Below are 22,016 nucleotides of genomic sequence, written 5' to 3' on the forward strand. Positions count from 1 at the left end.
TCTTATTTATTGTGTCTAGTCCTATGGACAATACATTTCCTCATTTCTCAGTAGGCTTTTCAGAGAAAAACCTGCTAACACTAGCTTCACTTTGATTTTGCCACATACAAGACATGTATTTTTAACATCAAATAGAGCATTGATCTCCCCCCCCCCCCACGCCATCTACTTAAAAATAGACCTTGCCTGGCAGTCAGACAACTTATTTCTTAACTGGGTATATTTAAAGTATCGGATTTTTAGCTTGTATGATCAGGACACAGTCAAGATTGAAGGAAGAAGCATTAAAGGATTTCTGCAAGATACCAGCTGAACTGTGAGCATTTTCAACATATTATTTATTTTAAAAAAAGAATTGGAGAGATCAATTATTTGATATGTTGAAATAACTGCTTTACTAAATCCAGAAGTTATAGTAGGTTTTTACCATATGCAAATTGAGTAGCAAAAACACATGATGTGAGATTATTTAGGACTAGATTGTAAAATGATGGTCTGCCCAAAGCAAGGGCTAATGTGCTTCTGCACTCTCCCAGGAGCATAGCAGAGAATTAATTGTGACTTGGTAACAGTCTTTTGCTCTGAGGGATGAAAGGGAATAATGTGTTACACCCCTTGCTGCGGAGCAGTGTACTTTCCTCTCCCTTTCAACTCCAGCCAGCCAGTGAAAGGTTCAGTGACAGGATCAAAGGTTCCCCCCAATACCTGCCCATCTTCACCCTGTACTTGCTTGAATACTCGATGAACAGCTTTTGTTTGACCTCTTCCCCCCCCCCGCCCCCGCCAGCCAGAATTGCTATCTGAGTACTGTTTACGCAGCCGAACAATAGAATAAATAATGATGAAGCAGATTACTCGCCTGCATAGCCAAGTAAAGGTGGTGACAATCTAGCCCTTAATGTAATATCAGATACAATAATTTCCCTCTACATTCACATCCTTATCTACAATAATTAATTTGAAGTGTGACCATCTAAACAAAGCACATTTTACATATTTAGCTACAAAACAGAGGGCTAATGCAGAATTCTGCCTACTGTGTCCTCAGATTTAATTTAAACACCAAATCCTGGTTGCAGATCTGTTGCATATTCATTCCAACCTGGGGATTTTCAGGAAATTCAAGCAAAGGAAATGAATTCTGACATTGGATTATAGGTATATTCATTAGTATTTCTACAGGCCTGAAGGGAAGCTGGCGGGATGGTAAAAAATGAGCAGTGGAGATTATAAAGCATATTTGATCACATTCTTCTTGTTTTCCCCCTACTCCTTTAAATACTGCATAATATTATATTGCTTAATTGGAGAATCAGTGAATTTGCATGTATTTGTGGCTTATATACCATGGTAGCACACATCAAGGTGGAAAAAAATCAATTTAAAAATAGATTTTTGATTTTCAATCAGATTTTTTGTTGTGTTTAAATTAAATATGGGGTTTTTTTTAAACAAACCTATGTTAAGACCTAATTTTACTATTAGCTATTAAAATTATTTAAATTAACTTTAAAAAGTACATGTTTGCTACCAAACTTTAAGGAAAGTGCAACCACTGTGTAGGTGGAAGTCACTGGGTAAGCAACTGGAACCAGGTTTTTTTGAAGCACTAAACAAATTTTTGGCATTCGTAGACTCTTCTTCAGGTGTAGAGAGAATATTTTCTTCATTTCAGTTTATTGATCTAGTTTAGTTCAATGACTAATTCATTGAAAATTAAAAAAAACAAACAAACAAAAACATTGGGAGCTGAACAAGCAGGAACACTTATTTTCCTCTTCCCATCTCTGAATAAACTCCAGGGTTGAAAGGATGAGATCTTCTAGTTCTAAAATCTTGAAGTGCATAGTGACCAAAAATAATCAGTTCAATTCACTAACTACAGATAACATTTCCTTTGTTTAATGAGAGACAAGGTGGGTGGGATAATATCTTTTACTGGACTAACTTCTATTGGTGGAAGAGAAAAGCTTTCAAACTTCACAGAGCTCTTCTTCAGGTTTGGAAAATGTAACTGGAGTGCAGCAGATAAATACAAGATGGGATAGATTGTAAAGCATAAGGCAGTGGTTCCCAAACTTGTTCCGCCGCTTGTGCAGGGAAAGCCCCTGGCTGGCCGGGCCGGTTTGCTTACCTGCCAAGTCCGTAGGTTCGGCTGATCGCGGCTCCCAGTGGCTGTGGTTCACTGTTCCAGGCCAATGGGAGCTGCTGGAAGCGGCGGCCAGTACGTCCTTCAGCCCGCACTGCTTCTAGCAGCTCCCATTGGCCTGGAGCAGCGAACCGCGGCCACTGGGAGCCGTGATTGGCTGAACCTGCGGACGCGGTAGGTAAACAAACCGGCCCGGCCCGCCAGGGGCTTTCCCTGCACAAGCAGCGGAACAAGTTTGGGAACCACTGGCGTAAGGGGTTAACACATATAGCAAGAGACCACTGAAAATGAAGAGTGCAATTAACACCTTTGCAGTCATAGGCCAGAGGCGGGTTAGTAGATTACAAATTGTTGCAATGAGCCCTAAAACCAGTGTCTTTGTTGAGACTGTTTTTTAGTGTCTAGCAAAGCTATGAATTTAAATGTCCATGCTCATTTTTTTGAAGGTGTCTTGCAGGTTTCCTTTGAGGAGAAGGACTGATAGGTCTGATATGGAGTGCTCACTTTGTGGAAAATGTTTGCCCGCTGGTGATAGGGTGTTTATTGTCATTGTCATTTTTCTGTGTGAATTCATTTGAGAGCATAGAGATTGTCTAGTTTCACCCACATTGTTGTTGTTGAGATATTTAATGGACTGGATGAGGTACACCATATACTGGATCTTGAAAGGTGTGTTGTGGGACGTATTGATCATCATAGCAGAAGAAATATGTCTGCAGGTTTTTCATCTGTTTTTTTCTGGCAGGGTCCCGTGCCACTTTGAGTTCATATGTCTTGGTCTGTGAGGAGCTTGCTTCTGATGATGAGCTTGGTGAAGCTGGGGGAGAGAGGGTTGTTGAAGGCCAGAAGAGGGGGTTGAGGAATAAAATATTTTAGGATGTGATCTCTATCAAGTATGAGTTTAATTGTTTGATGATACACCCTATGGGTTCTAGTGTGGGGTGATAGATGACAACTAGGGGTATGTGGTCCAGTGTTTTTTTCTTTTTCCTGCCTCTATTGAAGCTGGGTATCTGGATGTCCCATTCCATGATGAAATCTACTTTTCTGATGGAGTGCCCTTGTTTGGTGAAGGTGGTTTTAAATTTGTTAAGGTGTGTTGACTTTCTCCTTGGAGCATATTCTGTGATATCTGAGTACGTGGCTGCATATATCAGCTTTTGTCCATTCTACTAATAATCTGTGTTTACGGTTTAAGTGGAAACAATTCAGTCTTCTTCAGAAATATAACAGATTGACTTGAATAGAAAAGATAACAGTGATAGAAAAGTGATGCATTGCTCTCTCAGATGGAGGCAAAACAAATAGACCTTCATCTTGACCATTCATCCTGTCTACCTTGCTGATCTATAAATTGGACTAGGAAATATTCAAAGGATCAGAAAACTAAGAAGCAAGAAACTTCTTGGCTCATGAGACACATTATTTTAAAGAATAAGAATAAGCACTAAGTCTTATTGCTTTCTCTCTCTCCTGCAATGTAAAAGATAAACCACATACCTAAGAGTGCTTAAGTACAGGGGCACAAGCATGACACAACCTATTGGTCTTCATTATCATTATTATTGGAACAACTTTGGGAAGACCTTCAAAATGCATGGAGCTGAGAATATGACATGTAGTAATGTACTTATGGTACAGAAAGAGGTTAAAGGAGGGGATGTGGAGACAAAGGTACACAAATGCACCTTTTCTTTGAGTGTATGTCTGCATAATTTTCCTCCACTGCTCAGAGTACACAGTGCAGAGAGAAAACTCATTTAGTAAGTCAGATGACTTGTACTTTTAAAATAGATTATTTTCATGCTGTTTAAGCTTTGGACAATACTTGTGTCTTAAACAACTTGAATAATGCTGTCTGACTATTTTTGGGGAAAACAAAAAAACACTTTCATCAGGCTGACAGTTTTGCAAAAACTGACAAATAATTTTTCTGTGCAGAATTTTTGAAATACTATGTTTTGATGGCTGAGCTTAGATGTTTTAGATTGAGGGCGCTTCTTGCTCGGAGGGACAGTGTTAACCTTAACATGTTTTCCTCTTTTTTTTTTTTAGTTTGCTTTGTTTCTAAAAACACCTTAGATAGTGAAAAATAACTTCTGTTTGCACGTCAACTTTTTTTATCACCAATTTGGCAGCTTGTTTTACTTTTAGTTTTTCCATTTGTGGTTTTCAAAGTAGAGGCCGGGGTATTGACATCCTGTTTCTATTTCCTGCTCACATGCACGCCCACAGTCACATCATTACACAGGTTTCCAGACCACTGCTCTTGGAGCACCATTTTATTTACATATCAAAAAAACAAAAGCTGCATTTGATAGTGTTTGCCCTGCAGAAATGTGAATGTTAATTGGCCAAATTCTCTCTCCAGATTCTAATGTAGCTACCCAATGCTCATTGGTTGAATATTACATAATAGACATCTCTGCATCCTTTTTACATTGGCTGGCTATAGTGCCCCATTCATTTTAAACAGACATCATTGGTTTTTAAAGCATTTTGACCATGTAGTCCCTGGCTAAATTCAAACCTTCTTCATGAGTTCTGCATGCACTGAAGTGTATTGGGACACACTAAGAATCATAGAATCATAGAATATCAGGGTTGGAAGGGACCTCAGGAGGTCATCTAGTCCAACCCCCTGCTCAAAGCAGGACCAATCCCCAATCAAATCATCCCAGCCAAGGCTTTGTCAAGCCTGACCTTAAAAACTTCCAAGGAAGGAGATTCTACCACCTCCCTAGGTAACGCATTCCAGTGTTTCACCACCCTCCTAGTGAAAAAGTTTTTCCTAATATCCAACCTAAACCTCCCCCACTGCAACTTGAGACCATTACTCCTTGTCCTGTCCTTTTCTACCACTGAGAATAGTCTAGAACCATCCTCTCTGGAACCACCTCTCAGGTAGTTGAAAGCAGCTATCAAATCCCCCCTCATTCTTCTCTTCTGCAGACTAAACAATCCCAGTTCCCTCAGCCTCTCCTCATAAGTCATGTGTTCCAGACCCCTAATCATTTTTGTTGCCCTTCGCTGGACTCTCTCCAATTTATCCACATCCTTCTTGTAGTGTGGGGCCCAAAACTGGACACAGTACTCCAGATGAGGCCTCACCAATGTCGAATAGAGGGGAACGATCACGTCCCTCCATCTTCTCGCTATGCCCCTACTTATACATCCCAAAATGCCATTGGCCTTCTTGGCAACAAGGGCACACTGCTGACTCATATCCAGCTTCTCGTCCACTGTAACCCCTAGGTCCTTTTCCGCAGAACTGCTGCCTAGCCATTCGGTCCCTAGTCTGTAGCGCTGCATTGGGTTCTTCCGTCCTAAGTGCAGGACTCTGCACTTATCCTTATTGAACCTCATCAGGTTTCTTTTGGCCCAATCCTCCAATTTGTCTAGGTCCCTCCGTATCCTATCTCTGCCCTCCAGCATATCTACCACTCCTCCCAGTTTAGTGTCATCTGCAAACTTTCTGAGGGTGCAATCCGCACCATCCTCCAGATCATTAATGAAGATATTGAACAAAACCGGCCCCAGGACCGACCCTTGGGGCACTCCACTTGGTACCAGCTGCCAACTAGACATGGAGCCATTGATCACTACCTGTTGAGCCTGACAATCTAGCCAACTTTCTATCCACCTTATCATCCATTCATCCAGCCCATACTTCTTTAACTTGCTGACAAGAATACTGTGGGAGACCATGTCAAAAGCTTTGCTAAAGTCAAGAAACAATACATCCACTGCTTTCCCTTCATCCACAGAATCAGTAATCTCATCATAGAAGGCGATTAGATTAGTCAGGCATGACCTTCCCTTGGTGAATCCATGCTGACTGCTCCTGATCACTTTCCTCTCATGTAAGTGCTTCAGGATTGATTCCTTGAGGACCTGCTCCATGATTTTTCCGGGGACTGAGGTGAGGCTGACTGGCCTGTAGTTCCCAGGATCCTCCTTCTTCCCTTTTTTAAAGATTGGCACTACGTTAGCCTTTTTCCAGTCATCTGGAAGAAGGATGGGCATTTGGTTTGGGGACTAGGATTTGGGAGGCCCATCTGTGACAGATACAATGCACACAAGCATATCTTGAGATTATATTTAAGTTTGTTTATATGTTTTGAGCCAGCCCTTGAATGTATGAAATCGTCAAAGTATATAATACTGAGATAGGCCAGATGATATGGGCCCACAAAATATTCACAGGCCTTTGCATCAATGAGTGTTATGTATTTGTGTGTTCCTGGCACACTGGGGGAGTTTCCGGTGGAATCTAGAATCGTTAGGGATTAATTAATGCAAAATTCCAAAGCTTGTTATGCAGATACCCAGCATTTTGAGGCTTAATTACCTGAGACAAGGTGGTAGGCTCTACAGTAAGGACATCCCTCCTTTCTTCCCCCTGAAAATATCCATTTTGTTTCATCTTCATTTTAAACAGGCATGATTGTTTTTATAGCATTTTGCCAATGTAGTCCCAGCTACATGCAAAACCTCCTTCATGAGTTTAGCACTGAAATGTGTACAGACACAATACAAAGAAGGATGGGCTGATTATATCCCTAATGGGGCACTATTTCTTATTTTAAAAAAATTGAAACAATCCTGGAAAATTCATAAAATATAGATGTTTTCACTCAGTCATGTTGGTGAGGAACTTGGAGTTTTGTAAAATTAGCCTGTTTCCCATGGATTCATAGATTACAAGACCAGAAAAGACCACTGTGAACAGCTAGTCTGACCTCCTGAATAACACAGGCCATAGATCTGCCCCAAAATAATTCTTAAAGCATATTATTAAGAAAAACATCCAATCTTGATTTTGAAATTGTCCATGATAGAGACTCCAACCTGGTAAGTTGATCCAATGGTTAATTACTCTCATTGTTAAAAATGTATGCCTTATTTCCCATCTGGATTTGTCTACCTTCAACTTCCAGCCATTGGATCATGTTGCACCTTTCTCTGCTAGATTGAAGAGTCCATTATTATGTATTTTTCCTCATGTAGATACTTAGACTGTAAAAAGGTCACCACTTAACCTTCTTTTTATTAAGCTAAATACATTGAGCTTCATGAGTGTATCATTATAAGGCATGGTTTTTAAACCTTTAATCATTCTCATGAGTTTTCTCTGAACCTTCTCCAATTTATCAATGTCTTTCTCAAATTGTGGACACCAGAACAGGATACAGTACTCCAGCAGCAGTCACACCAGTGCCAAGTATAGTAAAATAACTTCTTTACTCCTACTTGAGATTCCCCTGTTATGTTTCCAAGAATTGCATTAGTCCTTGGGACCACAGCTTCGCAGTGGGAGCTCATGTTTGACTGATTATCCACAATGACCTCCAAATCTTTTTCAGAGTCGCTGCTTCTCAAGATAGAGTCCTCCATCATGTATGTGTGGTCTACATTCTTTGTTCATAGATGTGTCAGTGCTGATTTTATGTCTTATTTCTTCCAGGTCTCTAATAAAGAAGTTAAACAGTGTAGAGCCAATAATTGATGCCTGTGGGACCTCACCAGAAATCAGTTCAGTGATGATTCCCTATTTACAATTACATTTTGTGAGCTACCAGTTAGCCAGCTTTTTTTTTAATATATCCTTGTAGTTTTTTTAATAAAAATGTCATACAGTACTAAGTCAAATACAGTATAGAAGTCTAAGTACATTATATCAACACTACTACCTTTACCAACCAAACTAAAAAAAAAAAAGGTTTTACAGGATATATTTTCCATAAACCCATGTTGATTGGAGTTAATTATATTATCCTCCTTTAAGACTTCATTAGTTGAGTCCAAAATCAGCAGCTCGACAACCTTGCCCAGGACCAGTGTCAAACTGACAGACTTATAATTACCTACTCATCCCATTTATACTTTCTAAATATTGGCACAGCATTAGCTTTCTTCTGGTACTTCCCGGTATACCAAGATTTATTGAAAATCAACATTAATTGTCTAGTGAACTCTTGAGGCAGCTCTTTTAAAACTGTTGGATGCAAGTTAACTGGACCTGCAGATTTAAAAATATTTAACTTTAGGAGCTGCTGTTTAACATCCTTCTGAGATACTAGTGGAATAGAAAGAGTGTTGTCATATGATATGACTACTTCATCTTGTTTTTGTTACCCTAAATGTAGAACAGAAACATTTATTATATACTTCTGCCTTTTCTGCATTATTCTTGATAATTCTACCATTTCCATCTAGTAATGGGCCAATACCACTGTCAGGATTCTTTTTAGAACTTTTTGGTTCCTAATATACTGTAAAAAAAAAAAAAAAAAAAAAAAAAAGAAAACCCTTATCCTTAACTCTGCTACCCAGAGTGTCCTTTCTGCTTGTGTCCCTTATCAATGTTCTATAATTCGTAACTTCTGATTTATATTCATTATTATCAACTTCCATGTGGGGTGTGTGTGTGTGTATGTGTGTATATATATACACACCTGCCTTCATTTCCCCTTTAAACCTGGTTGATTCCCCCGCTCACACACACACTAATATGGCCTTCTTTCTCAATTCTGGCCATTTTTGCATCAAGTTAAGTGTTCTTAAACAATTTTGAATTTTTCACATGATTAAATTTTTCCTCCTAGATTATTTGATTCACAATTGTTTTCAGCTTTGTGAAATCTGGTCTTTTAAAGCACAAAGTTATGGTCACTTGTACCTAAATTACCATTTATTTTTAGTTCTGTGTTCAGTTCCTCTTTATCACTCAAGATAAGGTCTAATATAGGATTGCTCCCATGTTGGATACAGCACTTTTTGAGTTAGATATTTTTTTTCTCTAGACTATTTAGTCTCATAGACTTTAAGACCAGAAGGGACAATCATGATAATCTAATCTGATCTTCTGCACATTGGAGGCCTCAGAACTTCACTTACCCACTCCTGTAATAGAACCTTTACCACTGGCTGAGTTACTGAAGTCCCCAAATCATGATTTAAAGACATCAAGTTACAGAGAGTCCACCATTTACACTAGTTTAAACCTGCAAGTGACCCAGGCCCCATGCTACAGGGGAAGGCAAAAAATCACTAGTCAATTAAAAGCAGCAAAGAGTCCTGTGGCACTTTATAGACTAACAGAGTACTGAGCGTAAGCTTTCGTGGGTGATCCGACGAAGTGGGTGATCCGACAAAGTGGGTGATCACCCACGAAAGCTTATGCTCCAATACATCTGTTAGTCTATAATGTGTCACGGGACTCTTGGCCGCTTTTACAGATCCAGACTAATACAGCTACCCCTCTGATACTAGTCAATTAGAAATTCCAAGGATATTTTGATAGTGGCATTAGCTTCAAGGGGTTTATATTTTATTTACATAGGTAAAAATAGTCTTGATTTCTTTAAAGTTGTTTTTAGTTAAATATTAATGATCTAGATTCCAGTCTGAGGTCAAATGTGAGTGGTTGATTTACTGTATTTGGTGCTGGATTTGGTCCATAAAGGAAAATCCTTCCAGCCACTCTCTGCAGTCCCTTTGTCATTTGCCATTTTTGAATAAAACTGCATTTCATAACATGAATTGGTCTTCTTTTAGCATCATACACAGTCATTTCCATATGATATGATCCTGATTCACATTAAAGAGAGGAATATACAATTCTAGAGCTTGAGATTTTTATCTCACCCATGAGAAGAGAGTGCCTTTATCACAGGAAAACACTGCTTTTCCAAGGAATTAACACTGAAAAGCAGGAAACCACATACAGGATAAAGTGGAATGTTTAAGGCTTCCAACTATATAACCTACCCACAAAGCCAGCTTCAATTGTTGCAAACATTATTTCCTGTAACCTTATGGACACTTTTTTTTAAAAGGAGGCTTGCTATCTACACAAGTGTCCACATATACATTTGCACAATTGCCTTGGTATTTGCACATGTAATCTCTTCAGGAAATAACTGGGACATGCATCAATTGAGTATTTGCACACATAGTCACTCAATTTGCATGCAGGCCTTGACACTTCTTTCTTTAAAAAATTAGGACAAATTTTAAAGAGTGGAAACTGCTGGGTTCTGGGCAATCTTGCTTTTCATGAGTCACTGAGCCAAACTCAGCTCTTAAACGAATGGGCACAAGTCCTACTGAAATCACTGTTGTGTCTGTTTACACGAGGATTGAATTTAGCTGTGGGGCCAGATTATGATACCCATTCATTCACTAATACTTTAGGATACAAGAATTCCCACAGATTTAATTGCCCCATTAGGGAAATCTTTTGAGATGCAAAAGAGTAAGACTACTTATGAAGTAAAATACCCATCATAAGAAAAGGTATCACAGTTTGACCCTGTTCACAAAAGTGTTTTGCTTCCTATACAGTGTTATAATAGAATTTCTCATCTTATAAAACTTAGTATATGAAAAAATGTATCCTATTGCATGCAGCTCATATTGCTCTCTTATAGCCTGATATTTCCCCCCAACCTTTACTCACATTTAAGTCTTCACTCTGCATGTAGTCCTAAAATCATGAAGGGGAATAAAGATGGAGTATGTACTACTAAATATGAGTAAGAGTGACAGAACTGGTCTCTTAACTTTAGCACACAGTGTGTAAAATCCCGATCCTATTCAAGTCATTGGCAAAACTCCCACTAACTTTAATGGATTTCACCCAGTATGTCTAGGTTCCCTAGGCATCAATTAGGCAAGCTATCTGGCGATCTCTCTCTTAATGCTAAGGCTCCATTTATATTTAGGCACCATTTCCTCCAGCTCCCATTAGCCAGGAACGGCGAACCACGGCCACTGGGAGCTGGGAGTGGACGTACCTGTGGATGCTCAGGTAAACAAAGCATCTCACGGCCCGGCGGGGGCTTACCCTGAATAAGCCACGAACCAAGTTTGGGAACCACTGCTCTAGAAGGAGATTTGGAATGTACAACCATTTCTGAGATTTAGATGCCAAAACAAACATTGTGGAGAATATGGTAAGTGGTTTTACTCATAATTATAAAAGCTGCAAACACTTAGAAAAAGTAGGTGTGTGATAAATGAAAGGGGTAGCGGGGTAGCTCCCTTTTCTGGACACCCAGCCAGCCAGTTAGCTATAAATCCCTCTTGATAGTTGTTCTCTACTTGCTTTACCTGTAAAGGGTCTAAAAGTCTCCCTGCATAGGTAAAAAGAAGAGAGTGGGCCCCTCACCAAAAGGGCCAATGGGAAGGCTAGAACTTTTTAAAATGGAGGGGGGTGGAACTTCCCCTTTGATTGTCTGTGTTGTTCTCCCAGATTGCAGAGACAGGGCTGGAACTATGCTGTAAAGCTTTGGGCCAGGTATGAAAAATCACTAGCTCATACCTAGAAACTACTAACTTGAAACCCCAGATATGTAAGTAGATCAGGAAATGTCTAGGAAGATGCAATTAGGTTTGTCATAAAAATAAAGGTAAGGGTAACCACCTTTCTGTATACCATGATATAAAATCCCTCCTGGACAGAGGCAAAACCCTTTCACCTGTAAAGGGTTAAGAAGCTAAGATAACCTCACTGGCACCTGACCAAAATGACAAATGAGGAGACAAGATACTTTCAAATTGGGACGGGGGGAACAAAGGGTCTGTCTCTGTGTGTGATGCTTTTGCCGGGAACAGATCAGGAATGCAATCTCAGAAACTCCGTTAAGTTAGTAAGTAATCTAGCTAGAAATGCATTAGATTTCCTTTTGTTTAATGGCTGGTAAAATAGGTTGTGCTGAATGGAATGTATATTCCTGTTTTTGTGTCTTTTTGTAACTTAAGGTTTTGCCTAGAGGGATTCTCTCTGTTTTGAATCTGATTACCCTGTAAGGTATTTACCATCCTGATTTTACAGAGGTGATTCTTTTATCTTTTCTTTAATTACAATTCTTCTTTTAAGAACCTGATTGATTTTTCATTGTTCTTAAGATCCAAGGGTTTGGGTCTGTGTTCACCTATGCAAATTGGTGAGGATATTATTATCAAGCCTTCCCCAGGAAAGGGGGTGTAGGGCTTGGGGGGATACTTTTGGGGGAAGACGTCTCCAAGTGGGCTCTTTCCCTGTTCTTTGTTTAAATTGCTTGGTGGTGGCAGCATACTGTTCAAGGACAAGGCAAAGTTTGTTCCTTGGGGACGTTTTAACCTCAGATGGTAAAAATAAGCTTAGGGGGTCTTTCATGCAGGTCCCCACATATGTACCCTAGAGTTCAGAGTGGGGAAGGAACCTTCACAAGGTGTATCTCTCATTACTTTATGGCTTGTGGAATCCTCTGTGCTAATCCCATATGCTTTTGTTTTGCTTGTAACCTTTACACTGGAGCTCAAGGGAGCTAACTTGATGCTTAATCCTTTTGTGTTTTTTTTTTAATCTAGCAAAAAACCTAAGTTCCAAATGTATTTTCTTTTTTTGTTTTTAATAAAATTTACCTTTGTTTAAGAACAGGATTGGATTTTTTTGTCCTAAGAAGTTTGTGCAAATGTTGCATAATTAGCTGGTGGCAACAGCTGATTTTCATTTTCTTATTTCTCAGCTCTTCCCTGGAGGGGAGGTGAAACAGCTTGAGGGTACCCCACAGGAAGGAATTCCCAAGTGCACTTTCCTGGGTTCTAAAAGGGGTTTTTGCACTTGGGTGCTGGCAGCATTTACCCATCCAAGGTCAGAAAAAATCTGTAATCTTGGGAGTTTAATAGAAGCCTGGAGTGGCCAGTATTAATTTTTAGAATCCTTGAGGGCCCCCGCCTTCTGCACTTGAAGTGCCAGAATGGGGAATCAGCCTTGATATGGTGGCAGAGCGGTGGGATCATTTTGAACCAGAAGCACAGAACTCAGGATTTTAAAAGGACACATTTTGCCTTTTGGCAGCCTGCAAAGCCAGGGAGGTTGTTGTTTTTTCCCTTTCTTTCTTTTCTTTTCTTTGCTGCCTGAGGGGGAACATGCATGCAAGGGTTTCAGTTTGCCAAGCCAGGGAGTCCAACATGCAGTTTATTTTTTTTTCTCTAGCTTCGTGGCAACAAAATAGCTAGTCTAGACTAGGGCTGCACAGTGCATGAGGTTGCAGTCGGGCACTGAAAAACTAGAATAACAAGTCTTCCCAAAGCGGCACACCACCAGCTATCCAGCCATCCAGCTCCACGACAGAAATGCAGGGAGGGGATGGGGAACTGGGACTTTCCCAGGAGGAAAGGGTCAGCCCTCACTAACCTGAGATCCCAGGGCCAAGATGGAGGGATGCCTTTAACCCAGGCTGAGTTCTAACTGCAGAAGAAAGGAAATTCTTCCTAAACATGAAGTGCCTGGAAGCAGAGGAGAAGCACTTGGAGGTGGAAGCGGAGGCAAAGCACTTGGAAGCAGAGGAGAAGAGGAGAGAGGCAAAATGCTCGGAAGTGGAGCTGAAGTGCTTGGAGCTGGAAAAGGCTGAGCTGAGTCAACCAGGTAACCCTAACAGTCCTTCTCCAGGTACCACTCCCCATTCCAAAAAAATCCCCACATACAAGGTAGGCAATGATCCAGAGGCCTTCTTAGAAGATTTTGAAAGGGCCTGCCTTAGGTACAGCATCCCTCCCAACCAGTATATGGTGGAGCTGAGGCCACAACTCAGTGGACCCTTAGCAGAGGTGACAGCTGAAATGCCTAAAGAACAAACGAACAAGTACAAACTTTTTAAACAAAAGGCCAGAATTAGGATGGGGCTAAAACCCGAGCATGCCTGCCAGTGGTTCAGAGCCCTAAGGTGGAACCCAGGCGTGGCATTTTCCCAACACGCCGACCACATTGTGAAAAAAATTGGGAGGCCTGGATATCAGGAGCAAATGTTAAGTCTCTGGAAGATCTGTCTCTCCTAATGCAAATGGAGCAGTTCCTAGAGCATGTTCCTGAGGAAATAGAAAGGTACATCCTAGATGGAAAGGCCAAAACTGTAATCGAGGCGGGGGAGATCGGAGCCAAATGGGTGGATGTGGTGGAGAAGAAGAAAGCTAGTAACAGTCTGTATGGATACCAGAAGGGGCAACCTGAGTCGACACCCCACCATCAGAGTCAGGCCAAGACCCCACCTCACAAGGAAGAGCCCTCCACACAGCCAGAGAAACCCCAGATGCCTTCTCATCCCACTACCCTCAAGCCCTTTCAGGAAGGAATTCCCAAGTGCGCCTTCTTGGGTTCTCAAAGGGGTTTTTGCACTTGGGTGGTGGCAGCATCTACCCATCCAAGGTCAGAAAAAACCTGTTACCGTGGGAGTTTCATAGAAGCCAGTATTAATTTTTAGAACCCTTGCGGGCCCCCACCTTCTGCACTTGAAGTGCCAGAGTGGGGAATTAGCTTTGACATGGTGGAAAAGAACATAGTTATATGAGCTGTAGATAAAAAAAATGATATTTTCCTTCTTATGACTGAAAGGGCAATATAATTTTAAATTGATGAAAGAAGACGTCCATTTAGGGAGTTATGACCTTCTCTTGCAATTTGTGGAAGAAATGGAGACGCTTATTTAGCATACTAACAACTATGTACTAAGGCTAGTCATCTTACTTTAAGTCAGAGATCTTCAGAATCCTTGATTTTGGATCACTGTTAAAAAAGAAAGCAAGAATTCTAATAACTCTCGCTTATTAGCGCTAGCGCTCAGCTCATTGGATAATCAGGGCCTTGGACAGTGAGCTCTTCAGCACAAGTCCTATGTCTTCCTGTAGTTTTGTTTCATGGTTAGCACAATGGATTTGTGATCCTTACTGGAACTTTTAGGCACTACTGCATTAAAAGTAAATGGTATTACTGTTTCCCTTCAATTCAATGGAAGTGGGGTGGGAGGAGACAAAGGTAATTCAACATAGAGACTGTAGGTATAAATCAACTAAAGTAATAAATTCAGGAGCTGTGGTGAAATCATCCTAGGAACATGATTTCAACTTCTGTGATGCACAAAAGAACTGAGCCAAACTTGAATGAGGTTGCTATTTAAGTACATTATACTGTAGAGCAGTGGTTCCCAAATTGGTTCTGCCACTTGTGCAGGGAAAGCCCCTGGTGGGCCGCGCCGGTTGGTTTACCTGCCGAGTCCGCAGGTTCGGCCGATCGCGGCTCCCAGTGGCTGCGGTTCACTGCTCCAGGCCAATGGGAGCTGCTGGAAGCAGTGCGGGTCGAGGGACGTACTGGCCGCCACTTCCAGCTGTTCCCATTGACCTAGCGCAGCGAACCATGTCCACTGGGAGCCGCGATTGACCGAACCTGCGGACTCGGCAGGTAAACCAACCGGTGCGGCCCACCAGGGGCTTTCCCTGCACAAGCAGCGGAACAAGTTTGGGAACCACTGCTGTAGAGTTAGGTGAGTAATTGTTTGTTTCTGTTTGGCCAGCAAACCAAAATCCAGGGGAAATGTTTGAAATTTGTTAGGAAATTGGAAATTCATGACTGCCTGTAGATGTTTTATCGCTTTATAACATTTAGCTCATGGGCTAGGGTATTTGCCTGAGGTATGGGTGATCCATGTTTCATGGTGATCCATGGGTGATCCATGACTCCCCACTCTGAGGCAGGAACTTGAACTCAGATCATTTTCCTTTCTAGGTAAGTGCTTTTACCAGCAGGCTATAGGTTATTCAGGGAGAGCTTGTACTCAATCTGTACTTTGTATTAATATTGAAATAGTCATTCTGACAGAGAGGGAGAGAGAGCACGTGCAACAGCTCTGTAGCCTAGTGACTAAGGCATTCACCTGTGGGATAGGAGATGTGAATGCAGAGCTACTTTCTCCCTGATCCACACAGTTTCCTGGACCTGGAAAAACTTTTCCCCAGCTGAAACCATCAGATCAGTTTTTCTAATAGTTCTAAGACAATCAAAACATCTTTTGTTCATCAACAAAACAAAACCAAACCAAAAAAACCCAACAAATATTTGCCTGAAAAAAATGTGCCCAGCTGTACTTAGAACACTGTCAGCACTTAACAATTAATAAATGATAATATTAATATATTTCAGGAGTGGGCAAACTTTTTGGCCCAAGGGTCACATCTCCATATGGAAATTTTATGGCGGGCCATGAATGATCATGAAATTGTGGGTTGCAGTTGGGAATGTGGTGAAGGCTTCAGCTGTGGGTGTGGGTTCTGGGGTGGGGCTGGGGATGAGGGTTTTGGGGTGCAGGAGGGTGCTCTGGGCTGGGACCGAGGGGTTTGGAGCGTGGGAGGGGGATCAGGGCTGGGGCATGGGGTTGGGGTGCAGGAGGTGGTCAGGGGTGCAGGCTCTGGGTGGCGTTTACTTCAAACAGTTCCCAGAAGCACTGGCATGTCTCTCCTCCAGCTCCTAAGCAGAGGTGCAGCCAGGAGGCTCTGTGTGCTGCCCCATCCACAGGCACTGCCCCTGCAGCTCCCATTGGCCATGATTACCAGGCAATGGGAGCTGCAGGGGCAGTGTGTGGAGCCCCCCGTCTGCCCCCACTCACAGGAGGCTGACACTGAACTGCTTCCTCCACAGCACTTCCAGCTGGGAGATGAGAGAGTGTGGGTATGGAAGCTGAGTCTCCTCCAAGGCAGGGTTACCAGACTGGCATTACTTTTAAACTTTTTGTGAACTTCTGTTTTCTGGGAGGCTGCAGGCTGAAAGTAAAGATTGCTGTGTCTATTAGCTGGTGGCCAGATGCTACAGTGAACAGAAATTAACAGAGGCCCCTATCTAGTGGCTGGATTTGCTGTATGTGTTCTGGATATTATTACAATATCTGAGATTTGAGCTAGGATGCATATTTTACAAACACTTAACACAAGTCAGATACTCTTCTCATGTAGATAGTCCTGCTCACTTCAATGGGTCTACTCAGAAGCTACTCCGGTATACGGGATTGGCATCATTGTGTCTAGGGAGGCTCAGCAAGGAGTTTGTCTAAGTTTGTTTCAGATGGGATCACTCAGTGAATGTCTTCTCCATCTTATATTTGCTTTTTTGCTTGAGTTACTGTTAATAACTGATAATGACAGTCAGGCAGTCATGCAACCAATTTATGGTAGAAAAAGCTATACAGTAATAGTTAACAAAGCGGAACCAAAAAGTCTATATATATGTATGCTTTAAAGCTTCTATCCCAAAACTAAATAAGCAGTCATAGATTCAATAGTTTCTTACTGTAATTTGATACCTTTGGCAAACCATTTGCACTTAACAATCACTAAAGCAGGTAGGCATTGAGTTATACCTGCATATGGTAAGATTGGTGCATGCATGGGCATCTTCAGACTTGCACAGTTCTAGGTAAGGAGCTTACGGAATAACAAGTCTGATCCAATGCTGCAAATTTTGCTTTGTGGAAAGGATGAGATTTTGATTAGACAGGCTGCTGGGAAAGGTTGTGGTACTTTTCCAAAGCTTGTTGTCTGAATTTAATTTGTCTGTGAAACTTTTTTGGTATACACAGGCTAATGAAACCATAATATTCATGACCACTGGTTCACATTTAAAATTATTACTGATAACTTTAAAAATTTGGAGTCTTATTTAAAAAGGAATATATATAGTGCAATATATGCAATGTGCAACAGTTAGTTGCTTTTTTGAAGATGCTAACTATACATATGTTAAGCATCTTCATGAAAGCAACTAACTGGGGGACATTTACAGGCCATTTTATAATAACATTTAATTAAAAGCTTAATAACAAACTTTTTCAGTTACCCTTTTTGCCACAGAAAAAAAATCTTCATTATAAAGTCTGTCTGTTTGATCTTTTTGGGGTCAGTTTACATCCGCATATTAAAAAAAATGCTGCATTCCAGAGTAGAGATACAATTCGACTAGTAATCTTTTATGCTTGAGGCCAGGGAAGTGGTATCAAGCTTGGTTTTGAGACCGGATCAAGAGCAGTCGCTGTAACTTGAAAAAGGAAAACAGACAAAAGGCTTTAAAGAATAAAAATGCTGAAATCCCTAACTCTAACTCAGACTCTCTGTTGACAGCAGCATCTGTTTCCCTGTTAATGGTCTGGCTGGATTGCATCCAGCCAACATATCCACTATTAATTTAAACCTGTCCAAAGGTTTCAAACTTCCCAGTGGACTCGTCTGAGACACTTCCAAAGCAATCTGAATTATTTTCAAATAATAAAGTGTAATAACTTTTCATTATGATGATATTAGTGTGTTGTATGATAACGAATCATTCATTTTAAAATGAGATTCTTGAAGGTGAGAGATTAAAAAATAATGAGATAAATTCTACACTCATCACTCAGTCTGAACTCCCACTGAAAACAAAATAGTAAGGACTACAAAATTCACCAAATAATTCATTGTAAAATCCCTCTGATTAAGAGAATGCTGGTCTAAATTTTAGAAGTGACTACTGACTTTGGATGCCGAATCTGAGACTCTTTAAAGCAGCCTGATTTCTCAGAGTGCTGAGCAGCCACCTCTGAAAATCAGGCCTTCATAAGGTGGCTCAAATTGAGCACCCAAAAATCAAGACACCCAAACTCACTCGTCTTTTTATTTTAATTTGGACTTTGTACCCTCAGAGAAGTAGATCTATAGAAATTTCACTTTCATAACTGTATGCAAATTGTAGAATAGAGGTTGGCTACTAATGAGATTTAAGCACCTCACACTTTTTCAGTTTAAGGCAGCATCCTTTGGAGCACAGACTCCCGCTCCCGTGTTTGAAAAGGCTATGGAATTTTACAATGTGACAAATTGCATTAAAATATCTGCTAACCTTCCCTGTGAGAGAAAGCAGCTTGCATGACTGCAGGTCAACTTGCCTAAATGCTGAATAAACTCGTTTGTATTAATCTCCGGTGATCCATACAAGGCAAGGACCAGCTGACTGTTGATCAATGCACTCAGTTCATAGCCCAGCACCATTATGGAACTACCAGACCTGTTATGGCTTGTGAAATGGGTGGTGGGGAACACAAGATTGCAGTATTAACAGACATACACAGCCCTATGTAGAAATGCATGCCTATAGATCAATGGTGGACAACCTGCAGCCCATTAGGGTAATTGGCTGGAGGGCCGCCAGACAGTTTGTTTACATTTTCACGGCCACCCACAGCTCCCAGTAGCCGCAGTTCGGCATTCCCGGCCAATGGGAGCAGCACAGGCTGCAGGGACATGCTGGCCATGGCTTCCTGTAGTGCCCATTGGCTGGGAACAACAAACAGCCACTGGGAGCTGCGGGCAGCTGTGCAAATGTAAATAAACTGTCTGGCGGCCCACCAGCGGATTACCGTGATGGGGCTGCAGGTTGCCCATCACTGCTATAGATGGATGACTCCAAAGGAGATAGATGAGACAGAGGGTCTAAAATACTAGTCTTACTCCACTGCTCACTGTGATTTTTCTGAACTTGCACTGCTGAGACAATGTTCCTTGTCAGTGATTGATAAGTACATTCTTTCTGGATAAGACCATTCTACAGGTAAAGAGGGACTTTTATCACAGAGAAATGAGCAGGCAACTGGTGATGGTTGATATTTAACATGGTTCCCTGTCTTATTGGAAAAGCCGAGATGAGGTAATAAATGTAAGTTAGGATGTGGATGGGTAGTTCTTCAGTATTTTGGTCTCCCGATATCAGTAACTATGATGGAAAACTAGGGAATTGAAATATTAGCTTGGAAAACCTGCTAGCTAACGTTAATGTTTATACACTATCTAATGAACTTTTTACTGGGTTCAGAGATTCAAATAACCAGCGGCACTGATCTTACATCAGATTAATCAGGGTGGAAATTTTGGAGGTGTGGGAAGGAAGAAATCAAGGAGGCATTTTACTTGAGTTTTGAATCTGTACTCTAGTTGTGACACCTGTCAAATTCCTTTCTGGCTTGATTTGGTTTGTATCATTCACATGCCACGCTTTGCCATCTTCTGATCATTAGAAACCTATTTATGAATAATAATAAACAGTAAACGTTTGGTTCCAGATTACCAGGAGAATATTTCTGTATTATATTGTAATAAAACGAAATACATAACTACATGGGGCGTATCACATAGAGGTCACTGTCAGAGAGGTTGTGATTTTTTTATGTAAGGTTTTTATTATATACTTAATGATCACTGAAGTTGTTGGATGGATGGTCTTAGAGACTGAAGACTTCTTGATTCTGTTAACTGAAGAGGTGCAGCACAGGCACTGGTAGTACAAGCTTCCTTGAATTTTCCTACCTCATGTGTCTCAAACCTGATCTGCTGGGGTAATATGCAGAGATGAGACGGGTTCAGTCTTCATTCCCTTCGATCTCTGTGTTAAGATCACCAACAAGATTTCAAAATAGTGCTAGTTGAGAAGATAAAATAGCTATTGTGATGTAGTCATTTGTCCACTAGGGACTGGACTGAGACCACAACATTGTATTTGTAACAAGTTTGATTACTACCAACTTTTGGCTGCATTTGAACAGGTGCCATGGAGGATCTGCACTTCACCAAAAATTTTTCAGAACAAAATCATTCTTTCATCCTAATAAGATGTTTCTGTAGTATGTGGTAGAATGTAGCGATATTACATTTTGAAGTGCTGATGACAAAACACAAATATCAACAGGCGTCTGCCCAAAACGGAACATAGAAAATTCTGATTTGGTCAGCTGAGGTTGCTGACTGAACTATTTGTCCCACTCTGTGTCTTCTTGATTTACACATCAAAAAGACCCAATGTCATAATCTCAACTCTTGTTTAAATTTAACCACATATATGCATGAGCCTTTACAACTCTGTCCCTGTAACTGATGATCAATTTCCTCCCTGAATTGCAGCTACAACTATGCTGCTCTGAAGACAAAGGGAATCTTGTTACTTCTTCCTCTGCTTTGAGCACAAAAATGCACATATGAGGGTCAGTGGCTTACATTTGTATTACTTATAGCAAAGAAAGGAACACATTTAGATGATAGCACAAAGAAAATGCTTTCAATAGACATCTTAAACCTTTGTAAGACAGACATCTCTTACTAGTGGTTTTATTTTCTTCTGCATTATTTATTTGCTGTATTTTAAAAAATCTTTGTTTTGAAGCTCTCAGGGAAATTGACAGGATTGACAGGATCTAGGAGCACGAGTCCCACTGAAAGTCAATAGGACCTGGGCTCTTAAATCTCTTTGCAATTTTGTATTCCTCCCCTCTTGTCTAATTAGATATTAGTGATGTGAGAAGCATGGTGGATTTTGGTTTTTTGAGGTGCGTTAACACCATTGTTTATGATTTGGGTTTTTAAGTGTGTCTTCATGGGAGTTTCATTTTGACTTGCAAAAACTCCCATGTGAAAGTCAGACTGGTTGGCATAATTTTACCTCTAACACACCCAGAAGTCTTTCCTTATCTTGTTTCTTTTGGCTCAATACTGCATAAGAGCCAGAAAGATTCTGGTCCTATGTGACACTGCTATTATCATGGCCAAAATCAGCACCACTAATATCTTTCTGCACCACAGAAATACATCAATTCACTGTTGACTCCCGATGTATCCTTTGTTCCTATCATGGCTTTCAGATTAACATGAACTTTGACAGATGCAGCTATCTGACATTTTTGTAGCTATCAGAAATTTAGTTGCCTGTTTTGGAACGAGACATCAATGCTGAAGCTCAATGATCTCTGTCTTCCTAGTCCCGTTGGACTATCTTTCAACATTGTCTCAAAATGCTACCTCTTTCTCAATAATCCTTTGAAGTCTTCTTGCATGAGCAGCCACCTCAGTTTCTGCTGTTCTTGGCTCTTTTCACCATTTAATAGATATAGATGAAAACATTATATCCATGCAGAAATAATAAAATTGGAAGCTTGTATTGGTTGCATGGGTCGAGGCCTACCAATAATTCGTGCCAAAACCTTGAAACTTAGGCACATAACCCCATATTGAGGTTCTGGACCAAGTTGCCTGATATTTT

At 40.8% G+C, this 22,016-nt stretch overlaps 1 long non-coding RNA gene across 1 annotated transcript in view; it reads left to right on the forward strand.

Annotated features, from left to right (window-relative positions):
* The first annotated feature begins 226 nt into the window (after positions 1-226).
* Positions 227-22,016, forward strand: part of LOC141982376 (uncharacterized) — an 86,539-nt gene continuing 64,749 nt past the window's right edge. Inside the window, exon 1 of the long non-coding RNA XR_012638046.1 lies at positions 227-316. This is a non-coding gene — a long non-coding RNA (uncharacterized LOC141982376). The remainder of the gene's footprint in view (positions 317-22,016) is intronic.

Source organism: Natator depressus, chromosome 1 (genome assembly GCF_965152275.1).
Source record: "Natator depressus isolate rNatDep1 chromosome 1, rNatDep2.hap1, whole genome shotgun sequence".
NCBI lineage: Eukaryota > Metazoa > Chordata > Testudines > Cheloniidae > Natator > Natator depressus.